At 39.4% G+C, this 10,388-nt stretch overlaps 1 pseudogene; it reads left to right on the forward strand.

The window, feature by feature from the left end:
* The first annotated feature begins 2,023 nt into the window (after positions 1 to 2,023).
* Positions 2,024 to 5,312, forward strand: LOC141489274 (armadillo repeat-containing protein 10 pseudogene; annotated as a pseudogene).
* Positions 5,313 to 10,388: the final 5,076 nt, after the last annotated feature.

Below are 10,388 nucleotides of genomic sequence, written 5' to 3' on the forward strand. Positions count from 1 at the left end.
TTTTTGTGTTGGAAACAAATCTTGTAACTTTCTGTACTGTCAAAGTGTTCTCAATTTTGTATTGGCTTTTAGAAAACCCCTTCTGGGTATCTAGACCTGTTGGGTGGTCACATGTCTGACCTTGGTCATGTCCTTTGGGCATTGGGGAAAGGAGGAAGAAGAAAAGGAACGAAGGAGAGAAGAAGAGAAAGGAGGAAAGAAGTTGACAAGCATGCTCAGTAGGCAAAAAATGCTAAGCATGCACAATAAATATAATACTTTACCTCAGGCATTAAGCCACTCCTTAAGGATGGCTCCTGTGATGTGCACAGTGGGAAACTACACCTATACCAGGTGTTAAGTCACTCCTCAAGTACTGCCCTTGCTCCTCCCATCACAGAAAATGTACTTAAGGAATCATTTCCTCAGGCTCTTTTTTCTTATATGACTTGACTGCTGCTGCCCAGTTTCTTTCCCCTCCTTCCTTTCTCCAGGTAGGATCCACATGATCCTTAGCCCCTTGCAACTGGATCTACATTGATCTAAGCCCAGTCATCATCTCATGGTTTCCTCCTTTCCCTTTCCTCTTTCCCATGGACAGCTAGGTCATGCAGTAGATAGAGCACTGGCCTTGGAGTCAGGAGGATGAGAGTTCAAATATGGCCTCAGACACTAACTAGCCTTGTGACCCTGAGCAGGTCACTTAACCCTGATTGCCCCACATTCAAGGTCATTTCCAGTCACCTTGGTTCACATCTGGCCACTGGACCCAGATGGCTCTGGAGGAGAAAGTGGGGCTGGTAACTTAGCACAACTCCCCCTCACTCAAATCCAACTCATGTGCTTGTCATGGCATCACCTTCCTGATGTCATGATGTCATGGTCTTCTTTGAGAATGAAGGACAAATACTTTTCTTGTTCCCTTTCTTGACTATCCTTCCTCAATTCTTCCCAGTTGTCTCTTCTTTGCGTAATTCCATTACCTCATTAGAATACCTAAACTTGATTCCCTTGTGACTACTCTTCCTTCTTTCCCTGAGCCTCTCCTAATCAGCCTGTGCTTTAAGTCCCTCTTTCCCTTTAGCTCACAACAGTAGTGAAACTATCTAGTTGCTTCTCCAAAGAACTTAGTTTGTGAACTTTTTGTAGTAACTTGTAAATCTTTTGTGCAACCTGGAATCAAAGTCTCAACCCTCCTTACCTCCCTAAGACAGAGAGTTTGGTGATTTCATCACCCAAACAAACCACAGCTATCTTCTCTCCAGCAATATTCTCAACAAATAAGAAGTCCACAATGAAGATATAGTGAATAGCAAAGAAATCCATTTATCCAAATCATAACAAAACACAAATCAGGGTCTCAGTGAATAGAGCACCCATCCTGGAGTCAGGAGGACCTTAGTTCAAATAATTACCTAGCCATGTGACCCTGTGCAAATCACTTAGCCCCACTGTCTTGCAGGAAAAAACCCCACAAATCATCGAAAGTAAAAGCTGGAGATTATACATCAGGCAGTACAGATTAAAGAAATACCTCCTATTGGGAACAAGCTAACTCAGTGAAACCCAGAGAGAAAATCCTAGATCTCACCCAAGGGGAAACTTCCCAGTCTCCAGTATAGCAATTGTTGCTGTTTGTCATTTGTTTTCGAAGAAGACCATGACTTCCAGCCAAGATGGGGGAGAGAAGGCAGGCACAGTGCTAAAGTCTCCTGATCTTCCCTTATATATAATATGAAACAAACCTCTTAACAGAAACCCAATCTATAAAACCCAGAAACTAGAAACTAGGAGAAGAACATCTACCTCAAGACTTGTCTTCCGGGATCGTGGGTAAGCCAGGTGAAGAAGGCAGACTCTGCCAGGAGCACAGGAGAGGGTGAGAGCCTGAGAGCTTGACTAGCCTGATCGGAGGGGTGGGTGAGAGCCTGAAAGTGGGGCTAGCCTGATCAGCCATGGGGGCATAGGCGAATTAGTGAGCAAAGGCATAGGCTGTGGCACAGAAGGTCTGGAGCTTGCCAACAGAGCTAGAGGGTGAGTTCCAATGTGGGAGACTTGCAGCCATACCTTCATTTCCACTGAAGCCTGTTCCCAGAACAAACACAATTACAGCCCACCTCTGCCCCAAGCTCAGTGTGAGCAGCAGACCTCCCTCAGCTGTGAATAGGGAGAGTAATTACCTTGCCCTAGGGCAAAGCCTACCATTGTTCAAAGACAAAAGTATTCAACAGCTTCATCCACCCCCTCCAAGCTAAGGGAGAGGGCCTCAAATTAAGGTCACAAAAACTACAGAGAAAGCAACCAACAGTCTACTGGCCAGCCCACTTGGAGTTACTAAACCCAGTGAATAAAGCCTCTAGGGATTTCAACACCAAACCTCTGTGAACCAGCCCCTGCCCAGCACAAGGTCTTAGGAAAATGAAGAAAAGTCCACAGAAAGTAGGGTCCGTAGAAAAATTCCTAGAAGGAAAAGACCTGAGGAGAATATGACCTGGTCTCCAGCATTCCAGCACTCCATTACAGAAAGACTTCTTTGATGAAATCAGGAAGGAATTTAAAAATCAATTGGAAAATTTGGGAGAGACAATTAACCCCTTGCAACAAGAAAACAAATCCTTGGAAAATACAATTGGACAAATACAGAAAGAAAATAATTCTCTCAAAACCTCAGTTGGTCAAATGGAAAACTCTCTCAAAAATAGAATTGACCAATTGGAAAAGGATTTGCAAAAGGTAAATGAAGAAAATTCTTCTCTAAAAAAAAAGAATGGAGTCTGTGGAAACTAATGACTTCATGAGACAGCAAGAGTGTTGAATGAAACCAAAAAATTGAAAAAATAGAAGAAAATGTAAAATACATCATCAGCAAAACCACTACCTCAAGAATAGATTGAGAAGGGACAATCTGAGAATTTCAAGTCTTCCTGAAAACATTGAAGAGGGAAAAAAAAGCCTGGACTTAATATTACAGTATTTAGTGATGGAAAACTGCCCTGATATCATGGAACTAGAGGGCAAAATTGTTATTGAAAGAATACATCATCCCCTCTAGAAAGAGATCCTAAAAATGAAAACACCAGGGAATGTTATGATCAAATTCCAGAACTATCAGATAAAAGAGAAAATCCTGCAAGCAGCCAGAAGGAAACAATTTAGATACCAAGGAGCCATAGTAGTAAGGATTACACAGGACCTGGCTGCATCAACATTAAGGGATCAAAAGGCCTGGAACAAGATATTCTGAAGAGCAAGGGAGCTTGGAATACAGCCAAGAATCCACTATCCAGCAAAGCTGAGCCTTCTCTTCCAGAGGGAAAAGATGAACATTTAATGAAATGGGAGACTTCCAAAATTTCCTAATGAAAAGACAAGAGCATAATAGAAAATTTGGACATCAAACAGGAGGCTCAAGAGACACATGAAAAGGTTAAAAAAAAGGATAAAGGAATAAAAGAACTGCTATCCAATAAGATGAAACTGGCTATAGCCCCACCTGGGAGAGAGATTCTCATAACTCTTTTTTTTTTTGCAAGGCAAATGGGGTTAAGTGGCTTGCCCAAGGCCACACAGCTAAGTAATTATTAAGTGTCTGAGACCAGATTTGAACCCAGGTACTCCTGACTCCAAGGCCAGTGCTTTATCCACTATGCCACCTAGCCACCCCTCTCATAACTCTTAAGAATTGAAACTCTATCAGAGAGAATATACTTAGCCAGAGGTGATGAATACTTATGACTTATCCATGAGACTGGTATCCAATAAGATGAAACTGGCTATATCCCTATCTGGGAGAAATACTCTAACAATTCTCAAGAATTGTAACTCTATTAGAGAATATACTTAGCCAGAAGTGATGGACACTCATAACTTTTCAAATCTGATTTCAGATATTTATTAGCTATGTGATCCTAGGCAAGTCACTTAACCACTGCCTTAGTTTCCTCAGTTATAAAATAGTTGTGATAAATAGCTCCTACTCCCCTCAAGGGTCAATGAGATCCTATTTCAAAACACTTAGCACAAAAGTCCCTGACATATAATAGATGCTTAATCAATTTATTTCTTTTCTTCTCTCATTTCTTTCTTTAAAATAGATTGATATCTTCTTTTTATAATCACCTAGATTCTGTCCTCTTTTCTTCTACTCTTTGTAAAAATTTTCTCATTAATTTTCCATTTCATATTTGTAAAGATAGGGGAAAAGTATTGTCTTCATCTCTTTACATTGAAGTATTCAATTAGCAAATTTGGATACAATTTAAAGGGATCGATGAACTTCTTTATAGAATTTCTCTACTTCTTCATTCCCTACAACAGAAGTTGATTCTTAAGCTAAAATTTATTTATTTACATGATGCTCCCTTTTGCATATTCTTATCATAACCACTCTATTAGGAGATGCCCAAATGTCCTTTGAAATGATGTTTCAGACTGGGCTGCGGACCCCGGGGAGCAGCCGGGCGGCCATAGGCAGAGCCCACTGGGCGGCCTGAGCAGCGGGGCTGGTGCTCGGAGCCGGCGCTGGCTACTGCGTTTATCGACTGGTCTGGGGGAGAGAAGAGGGCCGTGAGACGGCGGCGGCAGCAAGCGGGGGACCTGCCCCCGGGCTGCCCAGCTCGTCCTCGCCGGCAGAGAATGATTGTACCAAATCATCTAGTCTACTGGATGCTCAACATCTTAAAAAACTCATTTGCTTGCTAGAGTCTACTGAGGACCCTTTAATTCGTGAAAGAGCTTTGATTACACTGGGTAACAGTGCTGCTTTTTCAATCAATCAAGATATTATTCGTAATTTGGATGGCCTCTTAGTTATTGGAAACCTACTGAAAGATCCCAACCCCAAAGTTAAAGAGAAGGCTTTAAATTCATTAAATAACTTAAGTATGAATATTGAGAATCAGAGGGAAATTAAGGTATATATCAACCAAATCTGTGAGGAGACCATCTCTTCTCCCTTGAATTCAGATGTACAGTTGGCTGGCCTGAGATTGTTAACAAATATGACTGTCACTAATGACTATCAGCACTTAATTGCCAATTCAATTTCAGACCTCTTTGATTTGTTATCTGTGGGAAATGAAAACATCAAGATTCAGACTTTGAAAGTGCTTTTGAATTTGTCAGCAAATACAGCTATGACAAGAGAACTCCTCAGTGTGCAAGTGCAATCATCATTGATTTCCCTCCTTGATGAAAATATGGAAAAGGAAATTCTCCTTCGGGTCCTTACATTCTTTGCAAATTTAAATGACAATATAAAGTAAAATGAGAATGTGTTTGCCCAGCATCAATTTAATAATGGTTCTCTTTTCTCCTTACTCTATGGAGACTCTACAGAATGCACTGAGAAATTGCTATCCTTGGCATATCACCGTGATGATGATGATGTGACTTTAACATTCTACTTACATCTCCCTATCTCTCATCATTTTACCCCCATATAAAGAAAAATTCATCATCTCAATTTTTCTGCTTATTTAATTTATTTAATTAATTTAATTATTTAATTTAATTTATTATTATTTATTTTATTTTATTTATTTATTATTATTATTAATTATTTAATTTATCAATGATTCCCCATTGCTTATAGAATTTGGAGATCAGATCTGTGATTTCATCATATACAGAGCTTTCAATGAGAAACTTTCCCTTTTAATGAAAATAGTCTCCTTCTTTACCACCTATAGTCTTATAGAGTTGCTTGGGCCACTGATAGGTTAAGTGTCTTGTTCAAAGTCCAATAAATATTAGAGATGGGACTTGGACTCAGGTCTTGCTGACTCTGAGAACAACTCCTTAGCCACTCTGCCATACTGCCTTTCACCTTGTACCCTGATTGCAGGTTAAAGTATAAAATTCTTAGCCTGGAATTCAAGGTGATCTACAACCTACTCAAATCTGTGGTAAATGATTTTTTCCTCATATACCAAATATTTTTCTTCTTCTGAACCTTTCTTCATATGATTCTATCATCTCCTCCCTGGTTTTTCAGATTTCCCTCCTATTTGAAATCTTCCCTGCCTTCTCCTGGCCACGGTAAATTTCCCCCACCCCAAACTTTTTTAGCACCTATTATCTCTTTAGCTACTCAGCATATACAGGAACAATTTTTAAATTAAAGTCTTCTGCTTATTTATTCCAACCTGTTTCCCAGCTGTGCTTCAGTCCTAACATATCCTAACTCCCTCCCCAATCTTTATTTGGCTACTACACACACTCAGTCCAGTAAGAAAGGTTAATAAGTGTTAAAGACAATTAGCAAGCACCTAATTGAAATTTTCTTCCTGATATAATCAGAAGAAATGAAAAAAAACCTTAAATGAAAAAAAGGGAGAGTTTTTCAATTCAAGGGGAAAACCAAAAAAGGAGACAGAAAGTGGGTCTGTCTTAGAAATATTCATATTGAGATTAGGGTTGGGAGAAGGATTTATACTTTGTGTAACATTCTTTAAGAGATGGCTCTAACACATCCTCATATATGCTCAATGGGGAGCAACTTCCACAAAGACCTCTGAAATCTAACCGTAATAAATAGGGAAGTTATTTTTATTGCCTTTTGCAGTTAAATTTATTTATGTATAAAATACATACATATATATATATATATATATATTATACAATATACATAAGACATCATATTTAACAGGTATACCTGAAGATATTTATATACATTGTATATGTGTACAATTGTCTGTTAGTGTATGTATGTAGCTTGTATGTATGTTAGTGTATACATTCAATAAGACTATAGATCATATCTTATACTTTTTTCATAACTCTTCCTCCAACATATCATATATGCATAATAAACATTTGTGATCTTGTTTTGTTTTACTATTCATTGATGTACTCCTCTAGGAAGAAAAACATCATGAAAATCCCTTCAAGTTTTTTAAGATGGAAAAATTCCCACAACTGAAACTTTTTTCTTTTTAAAAAATATTTATTTATTTTCTGACTCATATTGAGTTCTAAGTTGTTTTTCTCACTCCCTCTCAAGAATTCAACATTTGACATATATCTATATCTATATCTATATCTAAAGAATAAATAGATGAAACCAATACAATACATACTTATAAATATATAAGTTCTTTCTCTGAAGATAAATAGTCTTTGGTCTTTGTTTAAACTCCACAGTTCTTTATCTTGATACACATAACATTATCTGTCACAGATACCCTAAAATTGTCCCTGATTATTGCACTTATGGAATGAGTAAATCCATTAAGATTGATCATCACCCTCATGTTGCTGTTAGGGTGTACAATGTTCTTCTGGTTCTGCTCATCTCACTCAACATCAGTTCCATGCAAATCTTTCCAGGCTTCTCTGAATTCCCATCCCTCCTGGTTTCTAATAGAATAATAATGTTCCATGTCAAACATATACCACGATTTGTTCAGCCATTCCTAAATTGACGGACATTCACTCAATTTCCAATTCTTTGCTACCACAAACAGGGCTGCGATGAATATTTTTATACAAGTGATGTTTTTACCCTTTTTCACAATCTCTTCAGAGTATATACCCAGTAGTGGCATTGCTGGATCAAAGGGAATGCATATTTTTGTTGCCTTTTGGGCATAATTCCAAATTGTTCTCCAGAAAGGTTGGATGAGTTCACAGCTCCACCAACAATTCATTAGTGTCCCAGATTTCCCATATCCCTTCCAATTAATTATTGTCATTTCTGGTCATATTGGCCAATCTGAGAGGTATGAGGTAGTACCTCAGAGATGCTTTAATTTGCAGGAAATCAAGTATCTTTTGATTAAGTAATAGTAATGAGAGGCCCATATGCAGTGAGGCCCCACATGGGACAAAGGCCTGTATCTGTCCTGCTCAGAGGTAAACAGAATAGACATTTCTAGCCTCTTTCCAACTTCACTCTTCTCTGTCTCCCTAGGAAAAGAGAGAAATAAAACCCTAAGCTTTCACCAACTTTGCCCCACCCCTCATACAGAGCAGGACATTCACCTCTATCAATAAGGAAATAGTCCCATTCCCATGGCCTTTGGAACAATGACTACAAAAGTTTTAGGTTTCTTTGATTTCTCAATATCACCTTCCTGATTTCACTAGTCCTCTTCAAGAATGAAGGACAAACAATAATCTGCAAGCAGTAGTAGATGCAATACTGTTCCTTCCTTCCTTCCTTCCTCTTCCTCTCTCTCCCTTTTCTCACTCTTTTACTTTCTCTTCCTCTGTCCACACAGGAATCATATCCCAAAGGGATATAAATTTTGATTGCAGAAACCTCTCAAGATATCATGGGGTTATGGGCTAGATTTATCTATTTAGCTATTTATCTATCTATCTATCTATCTATCTATCTATCTATTTATTTATTTATCTATTTGTATTTTTTTTAGGTTTTTGTAAGGCAAATAGGGTTAAGTGGCTTGCCCAAGGCCACACAGCTAGGTAATTATTAAATGTCTGAGGCTGGATTTCAACTCAGGTCCTCCTGACTCCAGGGTCAGTGTTCTATCCACTGCACCTAGTCCCCCCCCCCCATTTATTTTTAAGGACCAAGAGCTATTTCCAAATCACTCCTGGTTCTAATTGATTGGTCAACATTAGGTCTTAGTCCAAGCCTCATATGATCATTGTTTGAGTTTTGTTTGAGTTTTGATGGTACAGAGCAATTGTAAAAGCAATTGCTTTTTTTTTCTTGGACTAGGTAAAAGAGGTCATTCTTTGCTCATTTCTTACCTAACCTTAATCACTGAATGGCTATGAACTCAGTCAAACTGAAACCTGGGAAAGACCTTAGCATAAAAAAGGCCAAGGTCTTCCATTGTATCAGAGACCATCTCCAGTTGTCCTGACCCATATCTTGCCATTGGACCCAAATGACTCAGGAGAATAAGACTGGTGACTTTGCACCTCCCTGCCTCACTTAATCTAGTTTACCCACAAGTCATGACATCACCTTCCTCTTGTCATTGGTCCTCTTTAGGAACAAAGGACTCAACAACAACAATGGTTACTGATTTATATTTGCTAATTCCTGCCAAAAAGAGAAGCAGGAAGTTGGGTAAGAAGGCTACTCTATTCTGAGAGAGAGAGAGAGAGAGAGAGAGAGAGAGAGAGAGAGAGAGAGAAGGTACCAGGCTAGAATTTTTATCTATCTGTTCCCTTAATATTATCAATTTAGAAATGATCAAATTCAATCTAACCTGTGGTCAATGGTTCTCATTATCAGAGGAGAAATAAAGACTGTAAACTCTATATCCAAGATTTGACTTCCTTCTTGTAGCAGAGGAACTCTGGGTACAGGGATATACTGAAATTTCCTTTTTTGTGTTGGAAACAAATCTTGTAACTTTCTGTACTGTCAAAGTGTTCTCAATTTTGTATTGGCTTTTAGAAAACCCCTTCTGGGTATCTAGACCTGTTGGGTGGTCACATGTCTGACCTTGGTCATGTCCTTTGGGCATTGGGGAAGGGAGGAAGAAGAAAAGGAACGAAGGAGAGAAGAAGAGAAAGGAGGAAAGAAGTTGACAAGCATGCTCAGTAGGCAAAAAATGCTAAGCATGCACAATAAATATAATACTTTACCTCAGGCATTAAGCCACTCCTTAAGGATGGCTCCTGTGATGTGCACAGTGGGAAACTACACCTATACCAGGTGTTAAGTCACTCCTCAAGTACTGCCCTTGCTCCTCCCATCACAGAAAATGTACTTAAGGAATCATTTCCTCAGGCTCTTTTTTCCTATATGACTTGACTGCTGCTGCCCAGTTTCTTTCCCCTCCTTCCTTTCTCCAGGTAGGATCCACATGATCCTTAGCCCCTTGCAACTGGATCTACGTTGATCTAAGCCCAGTCATCATCTCATGGTTTCCTCCTTTCCCTTTCCTCTTTCCCATGGACAGCTAGGTCATGCAGTAGATAGAGCACTGGCCTTGGAGTCAGGAGGATGAGAGTTCAAATATGGCCTCAGACACTAACTAGCCTTGTGACCCTGAGCAGGTCACTTAACCCTGATTGCCCCACATTCAAGGTCATTTCCAGTCACCTTGGTTCACATCTGGCCACTGGACCCAGATGGCTCTGGAGGAGAAAGTGGGGCTGGTAACTTAGCACAACTCCCCCTCACTCAAATCCAACTCATGTGCTTGTCATGGCATCACCTTCCTGATGTCATGATGTCATGGTCTTCTTCGAGAATGAAGGACAAATACTTTTCTTGTTCCCTTTCTTGACTATCCTTCCTCAATTCTTCCCAGTTGTCTCTTCTTTGCGTAATTCCATTACCTCATTAGAATACCTAAACTTGATTCCCTTGTGACTACTCTCCCTTCTTTCCCTGAGCCTCTCCTAATCAGCCTGTGCTTTAAGTCCCTCTTTCCCTTTAGCTCACAACAGTAGTGAAACTATCTAGTTGCTTCTCCAAA

The sequence above is a fragment of the Macrotis lagotis genome, chromosome 5 (genome assembly GCF_037893015.1).
Source record: "Macrotis lagotis isolate mMagLag1 chromosome 5, bilby.v1.9.chrom.fasta, whole genome shotgun sequence".
In the NCBI taxonomy this organism is placed as follows: Eukaryota; Metazoa; Chordata; class Mammalia; order Peramelemorphia; family Peramelidae; genus Macrotis; species Macrotis lagotis.